Source organism: Myotis lucifugus, unplaced genomic scaffold, assembly GCF_000147115.1.
Source record: "Myotis lucifugus unplaced genomic scaffold, Myoluc2.0 scaffold_382, whole genome shotgun sequence".
NCBI lineage: Eukaryota > Metazoa > Chordata > Mammalia > Chiroptera > Vespertilionidae > Myotis > Myotis lucifugus.
Genome location: NW_005871430.1, coordinates 272,844 through 288,678, shown reverse-complemented (window position 1 = coordinate 288,678; position 15,835 = coordinate 272,844).

Genomic DNA, 15,835 nt, shown 5'->3' with positions numbered 1-15,835 from the left:
CCGAGAGAGGGCAAGCCAGTTGTAAAGCCCTTGGTGTGACTGCCAGGCAATGGCAGGGGGGTGTGTGGTGGGGGCGGGGGGGGGGGAGGTGGAGGTCAGCGGCAGAAATAAAGACAGCAGAGCAGAGGCCAGAAGGTAAAGGGATAGCGAGGAAAGAAGAAAGGGCCAAGGAGCCAATATTAGATGATGGAAGTTACAGAAGCACCAAAGGCAGAGCGCAGTTAACAGCCGCTAACTTAATCCTTAATACACCACACACTGTGGACAGTCCTTCATTCTCATCCTTCTGGGGAGGAGGACTCCACGTCTTGTTTTGCTGAGACGAGTCCAGGAGACACATGCTGTCCAGACCAGCTCTGAAGTCAGTAGCATCCAACAGACATTAGGCTTCTATGGACGCAGGTTAAGGGGTGGAGAGCAAACTAGAGTGATTAGCTAATATCCTCAGGAAGACAGCTACTTATTTCTCGGGGGCTGAAGGATGGAGAAAGCTGGGAATACAAATGAGCTGCAGTTACTTGATACTACACAGGAGTGCATGGGCATCACCAGGCGAAGGGGCGGGACCATTACCAGGGCTCCAGACTTGCCATCCAGACTCCAATAACACGGAAAACCCATCTTCCCATCTCAGACAGAGAAAAGCCGAGGAATAAGGCTCATGACTGCTCATCTCACTGCCCTCTGGAGACGCTGCCTTTGGGCCTCTCAGAGGACCATGTCTGTCTGGGGCGGGAACGCTCAGAGAGACATTAAGACTATGCCCTCATCCAGGCTTTCTACACTCAGTGCACAAGCCGGGACCTTGCTGACCTGGTTGTACTCAGATGAAAGACAATTCTCATACACACCATTAGCGGGGCCCTCCAGCCCATGTCTGGAGCGTCCTCTAATCACTGCACGTTGGAAGCCAGTTTTCTTAAACGTCTTGGAAGGCCCTGTACCTACTTGAGCACAGGTTCTTAGAGGAGCCACGTCACAAGGTCTCAGGCACTGCTACTCCACGTTGAACCCCTGAGGGGAGCCCCCATTTTGGAAGTCAGTTTCTTAGACTCTTGAACAAAAACCAAATGGTCAAACTCTACGACTGATTCTACTCCTGGACAGTAGGTGTCTGTGTGGTTCTTGTGTTTCCTGACATGTGGGTGGTGTGGGTCACACCATGAAAATGATGCATCTGTATGAGCCCAGGTTGTGACATAGAGAAGTGGTGGCCCTCGAGCTGACCGTGGCGGCTGCATCTGAGCTTTTATGTCTCGCCATTTCTACAATGCATGTGCTTCCTCTTATCCCCAAAGCATGCCTTCTTTAAAAATTAAAAAACCCACCACAATAAATGCACAGAAAGGCGAAGAAGAAGAAAGAAGAAGAAGAAGAAGAAGAAGAAGAAGAAGAAGAAGAAGAAGAAGAAGAAGAAGAAGAAGAAGGAGAAGAAGAAGAAGAATATGCCCCCATGTGTGGCTCAGTGGTTGAGCGTTGACCTATGAACCAGGAGGTCACAGTTTGATTCCCGGTTTGTGGGCTTGATCCCAGTGGGGAGCATGCAGGAAGCAGCTGTCAATGATTCTCTCTCCTCATTGATGTTTCTCTCTCTATCTCCCTCTCCCTTCCTCTCTGAAATCAATAAAAATATTTTTACAAAATAAGAATATGCCCTTGCCCTAACTGGTTTGGCTCAGTGGATAGAGCGTCGGCCTGCAGACTGAAAGGTCCCAGGTTCAATTCCAGTCAAGGGCATGTACCTTGGTTGTGGGCACATCCCCAGTAGGGGCTGTGCAGGAGGCAGCTGATCGATGTTTCTCTCTCATCGATGTTTCTAACTCTCTATCCCTCTCCCTTCCTCTCTGTAAAAAAATCAATAAAATATATTTTAAAAAAAAGAATTGTCTTTCATCTCATGGTGGCATGGCTATTGCTCATGGAGTGCCAACAACTGCTGGGTGCAGGGCCAGTCCTGAGACAGACCTTGCCTTATCCCAGCTACCTGTGCATTCCAGCCCTTTATCTATGTTTTGGGCCAGATGACAACTGGGCCACTCCTACCAGTGCTCCTCGCTGGGCCCTGTGGGTGAGCGGGGAAAACCCCTTTACTTCCTGCTGCTCCGGGGCGTGCTGAAGAGGAGGCGATGTCTCAGATGCTTTCACTCACCTACACAAGCTCTCCACTCTTGACTCACCTGTTATTTGCCATCCCTTTCACACCACCTCCTCAAACCCCGCAGGGTGTGGGCAGTAGTATCTGAAGGAAGTGAGGGAAGGCATGAGCTCCCGAATCAGAAACTAAAGGAAAAGATCCTCCGTTCTTATTGTGAATAGACCTGTAATTTCCAAAAAACGCTTACTATGGTTTCATGGTATCAAACACCTGTAAGACGGGAGCTGGCTGTTAATGGCCTGTCTGCCCACTGAGTACCAGGCCCTACTACTAGCAAGCCCTACTGACCGTCCACAGGAGTTTGGGGCAGCCAGTGTCTGTTTAGGCCTTTCAGACATGGCAACAAGTGTCCTCCCTGGGTTTTTTAAAGGGACCCAGGGACCCAGGGACGTGACTGCTTGAGGAAGTCTATGAGGCTAAGTGCCAGGAGAATAAGCCATTAAGCAACAGAACCCCGACTTTCACCACACGCACAGGCATCGCTCTTTGAACAGTCTGTACCCGCTGCCTCCCACTTCTGTCTTACTAACCAGAGAATAGCCACCTTTTCATGATAGAATCAAGACCCAGACCCTTGATTAATGGGGTAAGAGTGGGATATTAGGAGAAATAGAGATTATTTAACCTTTTAAAAGTTCAGTTTCATATTAGGCTTTTTTTTTTTTTACTGAGAGGCCAGTGGTGGCTTTGGGGCAGAGTCCACCCTGGCGCAGACACTGCTTCCTCACCTCAGTTCTCTCATCTGTAGCATGTGGATAACAGATACCTTGCAGAATGGCTATGAGAATTAAACATTATGTGTATAAAGGGCCTGGCCACATTAACTAGGTTTGGTAAGTGGGGCAATTATTACATCTTCATGAGCTTGTATACAATACTAGGATCAGATATTGATGACAATTGATAGAAACCAATGGCCATTTACAAGTGAGAACAAAATATAGGGGTCACAGGATCAGAGTTCTTAAAGGTGAGTGCCATTATATAACAGGTTTGACCTGCCAAATTTTTAATATCCTGTGTGCACATATGTGCATGTATGTGTATGCGTGTGTATACACAACTTCACTCACTGAGTTATTGTAAGCATCAAGGTAACACATGTTGAATTTCAAGCTGACAAGGGTGAATGTATGGGTTGAGTGAAGTGTCATAAAACGAGCAAAGCTATTATTATCTCAAGTGTGTCAGATGTTGAAATCTTACTAAGGGTTGTTATTAAATTCCTTCCAGCTAACACCGTCAAAAGATAAATAAGCAAGGTGACCATGTATCCAAAAAGACCTTGTTTCTCAATAAAAGACAATGTGCTAGAAGGGCTTGGCAAAGAGAGTCCTGCCATTGATATAACTGGTCACAAATAGGGGCTTCATCTCCTTAAGACTGGATTGATGGGTCCCATGGCATGAAGAATGGGAGACCATCTCAGCCAAGCAAGGGGGCCTCCCTGCTTCCAAATGGTCAACCAGTGGCAGCAGCAGGAATAATGAGGACAACCTGGAAGCAGCCAGCCCTCAGGAAGGGAGGAGTCGATTCAGCAAGTGGCTAAATTATTACAGTCTCCCGAAGTCACTTTGTTTGGGGGTGGGGGGGTGTATATAAAGAAATATACGATAATGCTAAAAGAAAGGCAGCCTCAGGTGGCCTAGGCATACAAGCTGAGGACAATTTTTCGTTGCTCCAGTATCTGAAAGTAACAATTCACTTATTCACTTAACAAACACTTGCTGAGTGCCAACTATGTGCCAGGCACAGTGCTAGGTACTAGGTGCTGAGGGTACATTGATGAATAAGACAGGCACAGCCCGAACCTCAAAGAATTTAGTTAGTTGAATGGCACAGAGACATAATTTCACCTCAAAGAGCTGCAGTAGAACAAGCAATCGCTTATAGAGGTATGTCTGTACTGCTGGGCTAACTCTGGGAGTGTTTGGAAGGCGTCACAGTAGGAAACGTGAGAGGCAGATTTGAAGGAGAGCTAGGCGCATGCCCGTGGAAGAGAGAACAGCAGGACCAGCAGAGCGCATGAGCCCTAGTGTGTGCACCACCAAACATGAGGAGGCAGGGGACAGTTAACTGGCACAGGAGGAACTCTGTGGAGCTGGGGACACCTGCGCACAGTGAGGAGCTGCAGAAGGTATGGCCACTGTTACTTAGGATGGGACAGTCGAGAGCCTTAAAAGCCAACGTTAAGGAGTTGGAATTTTATCCTTGGGACAGCTGGGTGTTAAGACAAAGAGGTTTTTAAGGAGGGTTGAGATATGATCAGATTTATGTTCTTAGGGGAGAAATGGCCATGTAAAAGCCTTTTGTCAGACTTCCGGCTCTAGGCCAAGATAGAATAGATGCAGTTCTCCTTAATTTACTTGCTAAATACTAAAAACCCTGGGCATTATACACAACGTAAAAAAAACTCTGGTCCTAGCTTGTTTGGCTCAGTGGATAGAGCTTCGACCTGTAGACTGAAGGGTTCCAGGTTCGATTCCGGTCAAGGGCACATGCCCGGGTTGTGGGCTCGATCCCCCGTAGGGGGTGTGCAGGAGGCAGCCGATCAATGATTGTCTCTCATCATTGATGCTTCTATCTCTCTCTCCCTCTCCCTTTCTCTCTGAAATCTATATATATAAAAGGCTAAGTGTCCATCCGTCCAACCAGTAGCTATGATGTGCACTAACCAGCAGGGGGCAGATGCTCAGCGCAGGAGCTGACATGATGCGCACTGGCCATTTAAAAATAAACGGCACCACGGACCAGGCACTGACAAACCAACACTTGGCTTCCCCCAAGTGGGACACAGGCCCTGCCACCACCCCAGAGTGACATCCCACCAAATCGCAGCCAATGCTGCCAAGACCCCATGATGCAAAATGTGGCCCACAGCACAGCCCTGAAACGGTTGCTGTGGGCACCGGGTAATGACATCACATAGCAACGGCCAGCTTTCTCTCCCTAGTGACTAGCCTCCTTGGAGTTTCTTTAGCCCAGGATCATGACTTGCTTTATAGCCAGGTATAAATATTTTACAGTTTAATCAAATGTTTGTGAGGCGTTTTCACGTGCCTCATCTCATTTGATCCTCACAAAAGTCCTGGAGTAGTTAGATAGGAGATTTGGTAGAATCCCATTTTCTTTTCATTAGCCAGAAAAACGGAGATTTAGAAAGTTTAGAAACTTGACTGACTGAAAAGAAGTAAGAAATGGTGGAACTTGAAAATGACTTCAGGTTTTCCCATTGCACAGAATATAGTCAAACACTGCTACAGTTAAATACTTTACCTTTTGTTCTCCCTGCGTGATCTACAATAATAATCTGCTTCGTGTTGATATTTACTGCTGTGTTGCTGACAATTACCTGAAAGAGAAGTTGGGGTGCTTCACTGGCCTGGAAAAATTTAGCTAAATCAGAAAGCAGGTCTAATTAAGCAAGTTTATTCTATATTTATAAAAGGCTAAGTTGACTCGTGTGTGCGCGATACATATAAAGCACTCACTGGCGCCAATCGCACATGTGTGTTTCTACCTGTCATTGTCGATCATGAATTTGGTTGACACTTCTATTATAGAGAAAGGGTGAATAGCAATATTAAAATATTTCTTCTGCCCTGACTGGTTTGGCTCAGTGGATAGAGCGTCAGCCTGCGGACTGAAAGGTCCCAGGTTCGATTCCGATCAAGGGCATGTACCTTGGTTGCGGGCACATCCCCAGTAGGGTGTGCAGGAGGCAGCTGATCTATGTTTCTCTCTCATCGATGTTTCTGACTCTCTATCTCTCTCCCTTCCTCTCTGTAAGAAATCAATAAAATATTTCTTCTAATTAACTTCCTTTCAATGTGCACGAATCTGTGCACCGGGACACTAGTAAAAATATGTTTTAAAAAAAGAAGACTCTGCAAAAGTAGAGAGAAGGCAGATTAGTGAGGAACCTCCAGACCTAAGGAATGACAAAGTAGTGTTTTAGAGAGAGAGGAAAAGAGAAAAAGAGAGGGAGAGGGGGAGGGAGAGGGAGGTAGGAAGAGAGAGAGGTAGGAGGAGAGAGAGAGAAACATCGATGTGAGAGAGAGGCATTGATCAGCTGCCCCAGCCCCCATGCATCCTGACCAGGGCTTGAACTCAAAACTGAGGCATGTGCCCTGATCAGAATCAAACTGGCAACCCCGCGGTGCATGGGAAATGCTCAGCCAACTGAACCACGCTGGCTAAGGCTGGGTTTACTTTTGCTTCACCTCCCCTTGACTGGGTGCTGGAGAAACTAGCAACCCACAAGTGCCAATCACACAAACAAGAAGAAAGAAAAAACACCAATAAAAACTGGCTGTATCTAGCTAAAGGAACAAGAAACACTATAGAAAACACTTCCATCTGCCCCACCCCACTGCCATCAGCCTTGACTTCCATTTGCACCTGGCTGGGATGAGTTGTCCCCTGAGCCCCACCTTCAGGAGGGTGTCAGAGAACTCCAAACAGGAAGCCAGGACTTACACGCCATCTTCCAGTGGCAATGAGCACCCCACCTCCACCCCCACCGCCATGGGTTAGTGGAGGTCATGTGGGGAGCAGGAAGGAGGCACCTGCTCCCTCCCATGCTGGGTGGTGTCAGTGGAAGCCCAGTAGGGAACCAGAACTCCCACTATCCAAGCAGTAATGAGGTGCCCTCCCCCACCCCACCAAGGGTAGCAACCGAGGCTAAAAGGAAACCTGGTTGCTACAGCCCGCCTGGCAAAGAGGAATAAAAACTTGATCCAACTACATGCTATCATCACTTTCTTAAAAAAGTAAACATACACTCATGGTACAACTCAAGTTGCACTCCCTGGGCATTTAGTCCCAATAAATGAAAATTTCTGTCCATACAAACCTGTTCATAATGTCCATAGCAGCCTGTAATAGCAAAAAACTGGAAACAACCAAAATGCCTCTCGATAGGAGGATGGTTAAACAAGTTGAGCTACACCCACACCATTGAATACTACTCAGCAAAATAAGAAACACATGATTGATGGATGCAACCACTGGATGAATCTCAATGGCATCATGCTGAGTGAAAGAAAGCTATCTCAAAAGGTCATACTGTGATTCCATTTATATAACATTCTTGAAATGACAAAATTATAGAGGTGGAAAAAAGATGGGGAGGGGTGTGGTATGGCTCTAAAGCTGCTATTTTCAATTGGTATGCTGCAAGAATATTTAAAACATGCCATACCTGACTATTTAGTCAGGGACACTGACCTCCTTTCCCTTAGATTGTCACATTAAAAAACAACAACAGCCGAAACTGGTTTGGCTCAGTGGATAGAGCGTCGGCCTGCGGACTGAGGGGTCCCGGGTTCGATTCCGGTCAAGGGCATGTACCTGGGTTGCGGGCACATCCCCAGTAGGAGATGGGCAGGAGGCAGCTGATCGATGTTTCTCTCTCATCGATGTTTCTAACTCTCTATCTCTCTCCCTTCCTCTCTGAAAAAATCAATAAAATATATTAAAACAACAACAACAGCCAACACAACAATAGCCATCGAGTGTGAATGCCCTGTCGTGAACCATAAATAGGTCAGATAATAGAGTTTCTCACCTTATTGGTCATGTCGTATAATGAGGTTGCATGTGATTGGTTAATTCTTGGTACCAGAAATCCTTATATACAAGTGTGGCACCTGATTTTTTTAAAAAGTCACTTTGGAGTAAAAAGGGTAATTACTATTATTTTTTGTAAATCAATCAAAATTATACTATTTCTTTTCAGATCAGCAACAAATTTATATTTTGGTGTGCTGCAGAATTTTAGTAGTTTATGTGTGCCATGGGATGATAACGGTTGGACATCACTGCTCTATAGGGTACGATCAGGGAAACGTTTGTGGTGATAGATTAGTTTTGTCTCTCGATTGTGGTAGTGTTTACAGAATCAACACATGTGAGAAAATGTCACAAATAGAACTATATGTACATATTGTACCATGGTCAACTTGGTATACTGGACCTATCTGAACTATTTTTGCAAGTTCCTGTAGATTTATAATTCTTTTATTAAAAAAATTTTGTAAAGAGTGGGGGCAAAGCAGCCCTTTGTCAACTTTTTAAAACGTTTTTATTATTATTATTATTATTATTATTATTATTATTATTATTGATTTCAGAGAGGAAGGAAGAGAGAGATGGAAACATCAATGATGAGAGAGAACCATTGATTGACTGCCTCCTGCACAACTCCCCAATGAGCTGCAACCCAACCTGGGCATATGCGCTGACCAGGAATCGAACCGTGACCTCCTGGTTCCTAGGTCAATGTTCAACCACTGAGGCACACCGGTCAGGCCCTTTGTCAACTTTTCAATTTCTTCTAGTACTTCTCAGTGTGCTAATTCTAGAAATGGGGGGGGGTCCTTACCTTTTAAATAGAAATCTTTTCCCTTGAGAGCATGCAGTGCAGCAGCATGGTCAGCTGTCTTTGTTAACTCCAGTTAACACCTAACTCGCCCTCATCAGTGCAGATTTCAGGATACTCCCTGGCTTCCAAGTTATTCTTACTTAACTTCCTCTTAACCTTTGGATGGCGAGGAGAGATAACACTCTTTCCTCAGACAAGGACATGTAGGCTTACAGAGGAGAACTGGTACCTGAGCCACACAGTGATGGTGGCGAGATGAGATACCAGCTCTCCCAAGGGCAATCAGCTTCCTTCTCAGCACCTAGGGTAACTATGGGACCGCCCACCTGCCTTACACTGTTTTGTGTCTATAATTGGGAATACCTTTTTATTGTAACTTTGTGAAGCAAGAGCAATAAAACAGGGAGAACAGGTTGGACAAATGAAGTTGAAAATTAGGTTTAGAAACCAGAAGCACGTGACTTCAAAGACCTATGATTTTTTTTCATAGGCAAGGACTGAAAGGTCTTTAAGAGAAGACTTTTACTAGGAAGATTAAAGGTCTGAATAAACAACCCAGGGCCACACAGTAAGGACTGGCTACTCCTAGATGTCTATGGCAGCAAAGGCAGACACTGATCTGGAAAAACTCTTACATCTCCTTTGGCCCAGCACTACCTTCACCCTAGAATTTTCCCACAGAACTCCTTAGTACTGGTTCCTAGTCCACTGTTGGCATTCCCGAAGAACGGGCTACAAAATGCAGAAATCAAGTCCCAGATTGAAATTCCTGAGTAAGAGGGTTCTGATCCCAGACCAACCTTCTGAGAAATCTTACTCTCAGGCCCAAGCTTCCCTCATTCAGAACTAAACATCATCTAAACGTTCCCCTTTATGCCAACCTGAGCTCCAGTCATTTCTATTTACTGAGCACTGTTTCTGACCCTTTTGCTCCTTCCTACTAATGCACGTGGAGAGGTTCCTCCCAGTTTATAATGACAGAGCTTCAGTTGGGGGGAAGGGGATGCCCAGGCATCTCTAGAAAAAAACCAGAAAACTCATCAGTGTCTTTCAAATCCTGTGCTGCCTTATTAAGTCCTTCAAGTCTAATCAAGACCTTGTCTATTTATTGCATAGAATGAGATTTAAGATGCTCACACAAGCCTCAAAATTAAAAAATTCAATCAGGTTGCAAATAGATGAACTATAAATGAATACACAGCTCGGTTAATTAACAAGTATTTAAAAAGTCAAATCTGAGATTTCTTATGAAAACTTCCAGCAACACAAACTTAAGAAGACCTGTATGCTCACCTTTATAATCAGATCCAATCTAATGAGACTTAGTTTGTGATCAAGAATTATCTTTCTTTGACCTAGCCTGTTTGGCTTAGTGGATAGAGCGTCAGCCTGAAGACTGAAGGGTCCCAAGTTCGATTCTGGTCAAGGGCACATGCCTGGGTTGCAGGCTCAATCCCCAGTAGGGGGTGTGCAGGAGGCAGCCAATCAATGATTCTCTCTCATCACTGATGTTTCTATTTCTCTCTCCATCTCCCTTCCTCTCTAAAATCTATATATATATATGAATTATCTTTCTTTGAGACTATTTTTTACCAAAACAAGAAAGGATATAGAAAACATTTTATGCTTCAGTGGGAAATTATGCATTATCCAGAGGAGTCCCCTCCAGGTTGCCTGATTTTAGCCCATAGTTGATCTAATTTACAATTCTTCAAATTGTAAATAACTATGGAAAAGATCAGTTTTGCGTACATTTGGACTTTCAACATTCTTTTATCCCTGAGTTTTTTCCTTTTCCTTTTTTTTTTTTAGAATCAGTTATAACATCTGTTTATTTCCTTAATGAGTTAAAAAGTCTTTAACACATGTTCATGTAATATCTGTATGAGAGTCGTGATTTTACCTTTTTAGGAAAATTATCTTTTAACATATAAACAATTATCATGTAAGGCAAAAAAAAATATGTGCTACATAGAGTTACAAGGAGTGTACTAAGGTTGGCCAAGAGGAATTATTGCTTCTGATTGAGAGAAATCAGGTAGGTTTTTAAAAAATTCTTCTTTTTATTGATTTGAGAGAGAGAAGAAGGGAGAGGGATAGAGAGATAGAAACATCGATGAGAGAGAAACATCATCCATCAGCTGCCTCCTGTATGCCTCCTACTGGAGATCAAGCTTGCAACCGGGGCATGTACCCTGGCTCAGAATTGAACCCGTGACCTCTTGGTTCATGAGTCAATGCTCAACCACTGAACCACACTGGCCGGGCTCAGGTAGGTTTTCATGGGGCAGGTAACGCTAAGTTAGAGAGTAATAGTAGTACTTTGCCTTAAGGGTGAGTAGAACTCCAAGACTCAGAAATGAATGGGTATTTCAGGCAAAAAAATAAAATAAAATAAGGACTGCTATTCGTAAGGGACTCTTTTGACCCAAATGTCATTAGCACCCAGCACCCTAGAGTCCCAAAGGAAAGGCCAGACTCAATCCAGAGATTCATGTAGGAGCAATGCCCAATTTAGAACCAATCCCAGAGGACGTCCCTATGTATTATCCTACCTGGCAAAGCTTACAGTTCCCACTGCTCAGCGGAGGAAGGGCTCCTGGCAGGCACAAGGAGCATGAGGCACAAGAATAACTAGGACAACTGGCCCCATTAATTCAAAACAGTGTGTCTTGAAATGAGCATCACAACCTATTTCCTGTATGTCATCTAGCAGAACTATGCGCCAGCCTAAACAACTTCCCTACCTCCTGCTGCCTCTGTAGGCCAGGTATAAAGTTGTATGGATCTAACTGCATCTCACTTCTGGGGTCAAACTAATTTCATTCACAGCTATTAATCTATACATTTCCATTTTGCCAGTGATCAAGAGGAAGAGGTAGATAAGGGGTTCAGAAAATGTAATAAGTAGAAAAATACGTATTTAGCAAAGCATTTACTAAGTCTCCAGCTACCACTGTTGACCCGCATCAGATTATATTCCTTCATGAATGGATTTCCCAGCCTAAGCCACTACGTGAAAGTCATACTTACTAGACTTCCTTTTAATACAGACACGATAGTGTGAGGCACTAAATGTGACTCTACTAACAACAAACCCATCCGCAGTCTTCAGAGACCTATGCCTAGCTAAACTACTGACTCTTACTGTGTTGGTTCAAGCTCCAACCCTCCTGCAAACTCTCTTTTCCCTTGATCTTCCACTGTTCATCTGTCTCAGTCCTGCTCCTTGCATTTGTCTGTGTAGTCAAATCTCAGCTGTTTCTGGTCCCCCTTTATCTACTATCCCTGCCCCAAGTTACTTGTACGATAAGAAAAAGGAGTTACCGTCTATGAAAAAAGTCTCCCTGACCCTGAACCTAAAAGATTAAGCTGTATAACAATCAAGTTTTATGTATGGGATATAAAGTCCTAATGAGTGACAGATAAAAATGTGTTGTCAGCTCTAATGGCAATTGCTTTCAAACTCCTTAGTAAAAACAGAGAGCCCACCTGGGAAAACAGGGCAAGGCATGTCCTTCCTCTGGCTCAGCCATCCATTACTCAATCTTGGCAATGTGATGGAGTGGGTGGATCCTGTTGGATGAGGGTACTTACCTGTTTTCAGCCTGAAGAATTCAAATGTAGGCATCATCTCGCCCTCTGGTTGAGCAACAAAAGGCGTTCTAATTTGCAATTTAAATGATATACCGATCCATTTGGCAACTAGGAACTCTCTTCCCTTGATTCTCCCCCTTCTAAAAAAAAAATTGATGTTAGTGGTAAGAAGGCTCAGTGTAGGATGGAACAATGAGTCAAATCAAATCAAATGTCAATGTCATCATAACTTAGGGACATAGAAAACTTTTTCTCTTAGGCATTAATACAGAAGGTCAAATTGGATGTGTTCCCATACCTACCTCACTCACTCCTGGCTAAAATATCCGAAACATCAAGGATTCCATGTGGCTAACCAAGGAAAGCATCAAGGCCTTGTCTCTTTGTACTTAACATGTTTCAGGCACTATGCTAACCACATACTATCTCACAACAACTCTGCTTAGTAGGTACTAGGTTATTTCCATTTTGCAGATGATGCCTGCACACAGGGTCTAAGTAACTTGCTTAAGGTCACACAACTGAAATGTAGTAGAACCAGGATTTAAACCTGACAGTGGTCTTAACCGCTGCATACACTCTCCCCTAGCAGCAGGGCCTTTGAAAAACAGAGCAAGAAAGAACTTTAACAACAAAGAGCAATTTTTCAATCTCTGGAACAGTGACTTTCAACCTTTTTCATCTCATGACACACATAAACTAATTACTAAAATTCTGCACACCAAAAATATATATTTTTTGCCAATCTGACCAAAAAAATAGGTAAAATTTTGATTCATTCACAGCAGATGGATATTGTGTTGGCTGTTGTCATTTGTTTTTTATTTGACAATCTAAGGGAAAAGAGAGCAGTACCCCTTTCTACAGTCAGGTATTGCATGTTTTAAAAATTCTTGCGGCACACCAGGCTCTAGAAGACTCTAGGGAATGTAGAAATATAAGTGACTTTTCCCATCCCTGAACTGAACCATGAAAATATTCTCTTACTCCCAATTCACCCTAAGATTTCAAAGCTTCTTTTATTAAATTACTATTTTGTTCTTTATACCCTAACTAGAGGCCTGGTGCACAAAAATTTGTGCACTGGGGTGGGGGGGTCCCTCAGCCTGGCCTGCGCCCATTTGCAGTCCAGGACCCCTTGGGGGATGTCCACCTGTTGACTTAGGCCCACTCCCCGGGGGATCAGGCCTAAGCTTGCAGTCAGACATCCTCCTAGCAGCCAGGGAGCCCTCGGGGGATGTCTGACTAAAGGCTTAGGCCCCCAAAGGTTCAGGCCTAAACCGTTAGTTGGACATTCTTAGTGCTGCCACGGAGGTGGGAGAGGCTCCTGCCACCACCTCTGTGCTGGCCAGCCATGAGCCAGCTTCTGGCTGAGTGGCACTCCCCATATGGAAGTGCACTGACCACCAGAGGGCAGCTCCTGCATTGAGCGTCTGCCCCCTGGTGTCTAGTGCACATCATAGCAACCGGCCATTCTGCCGTTCAGTCAATTTGCATATTAACCTTTTATTATTATTATATAGGATGTCCCTATTTCCCCCTTTTTGCCCCCTCTACCCAGCTCTTGCCCCCCACTTCTCTCTGGCCATCACCATACTGTTGTCTGTGTCCATGGGTTGTGCATATATTTTCTTTGGCTAATCCTTTTTTTAAATTCACTTCTTTAAATTTTTATTTTCAGATAAGTGCTTATAACTGCACTATTATATATTTTCTATTATATCATTTAGAATTAAGATATTTTTTAATTGAACCCTTGTAAATTTTAGCACAATTTAATAAATTATGCTAGAAGCAATTAGGAGAAGATTTTTCATGTAATGCAAATACATTTTAATTAATATTTTATTAATTTTTAATTTTTTAACATTTTAATTTGAAATACTCTCATACATGTAAAAAAAACTATAAAATACTACAGCATATTATAGGTACCCTTCACCCAATTTCTTAGGTGTTAATAATTTAAACATAACCATTATACAACTAACAAAATTTGGAATATATTTTTCTTATAATCTCTTTAATGTTACTTAATCCATTTACTTTGTTTTTGTTAATCTTCACCCAAGGATATTTTTCCATTGAATTTTAGAGAGAGTGAAGGGAAAGGGAGAGACACATTGATTGGTTGCCTCCTGCACATGCTCTGATAGGGACTGGGGGTCAAGCCAGCAACTGAGGTACATGCCCTTGACTGGAATCTAACCTGGGACCCTTCGGTCCAAGGGCTAATGCTCTATCCACTGAGCAAAACAGGCTGCAGCTTAATTCATTTACTTTTAATCTATATGTGTCTTTATATTTAAAGTGGGTTTTGTTTTTGATTCACCCTCATAATCTGTCTTTTAATTGGTGCATTTATGCCACTGACTTTCAGAGTGCTTACTGATAGAGTTACTGCCATATCTGGCAGCTTCTGGGGCTTCTGGGGCCTGCCAGCGGCCCGGGACCAATCCGGTCCTGGGCGGCAGGCAGGCGGCTCCTGGGGCTTGCAAGAGGCTTCTGGGGTCGCCCACGGGGGCCTGGATGGCAGCTGGCGCTGGCCGCTGGCGCTGTTCTGCCCTGCCTGCAGTATGCAAATTAGCTGCCATCTTTTGTTGGCGGTTAATTTGCATATCTCGCTGATTAGCCAATGGGAGGCGTAGTGAAGGTACGGTCAATTACCATGTTTGGCTATTATTAGATAGGATGTTCTTCATGGTCTTTCACCCCTGATCTTCTCAACTTTTATATGCCTGGGAATTCACCAGATTATAAAGCAAGGTGATTGAATGCCTAGCTGATTACTCAAGGTGTCTCTCTGATTACTTAGGGTGTGAGCTATGTTAGTGAACTTCCATACAGACCTGGCCTGCTGGAATGAACCTAATTTCTATTTAATCAGTCTTTCTTATAGAAAGGCCACAAAATACTGCAGCTTCTGGGTTCTAATCACCACCTGATGATAACTACCATGTCAGAAGTCCCACAATTAAGGGGTATTCCTTTCCTACCTAAACCTATTATTTGGGGGTAAGTTATAATGCTAACAAGGTTCTTTCAGGCCCATGGTTTTTAAAAGAAAAATTCACATGCACACAAAAATAGAGCAAATAGAATAAAACTCAGACCTGCCAGTTACCTAGATTCACTAGCATCAGACTTTTGCTACTTATTTCATCTATTTTGTTGAATTATTTTAAAGTAAATCTCAAACATAATTTAATTTCATCCATATGTGCTTCAGGACATATCTATCTTTGTAGATATTTTCTTATACATCTCTAATGCCATCATCATACCTAAAAATTCCCGATGGCTTCAAAGATACCTTTTTCAGACTGTTGTTTTCTTTCACATCAGAATCTAAACAAGGTCCATTCATTATAGTTGGTGATTGTAATATCTATAAGTCTGTCGGAATCTAGAGCCACTTCCCAATTTTTATTTTATTTTTACTATTATTTAAATTTTTATTTATTGATTTCAGAGAGAGGAAGAAATATTGATGTGAGATAGAAACATCTATAGGTTGCCTCCCACACATTCCCTGACTGGGAATTGAACCTGCCACCTTTTGGTGTATAGGAAGACACTCCAACCAACTGAGCCACATCATCCAGGGCTATTATATTCTTTAAATCATTTTTTTATTTTCCATTACAGTTGACATACATCATTATGTTAGTTTCAGGTGTATACCTCAGTAACCAGAC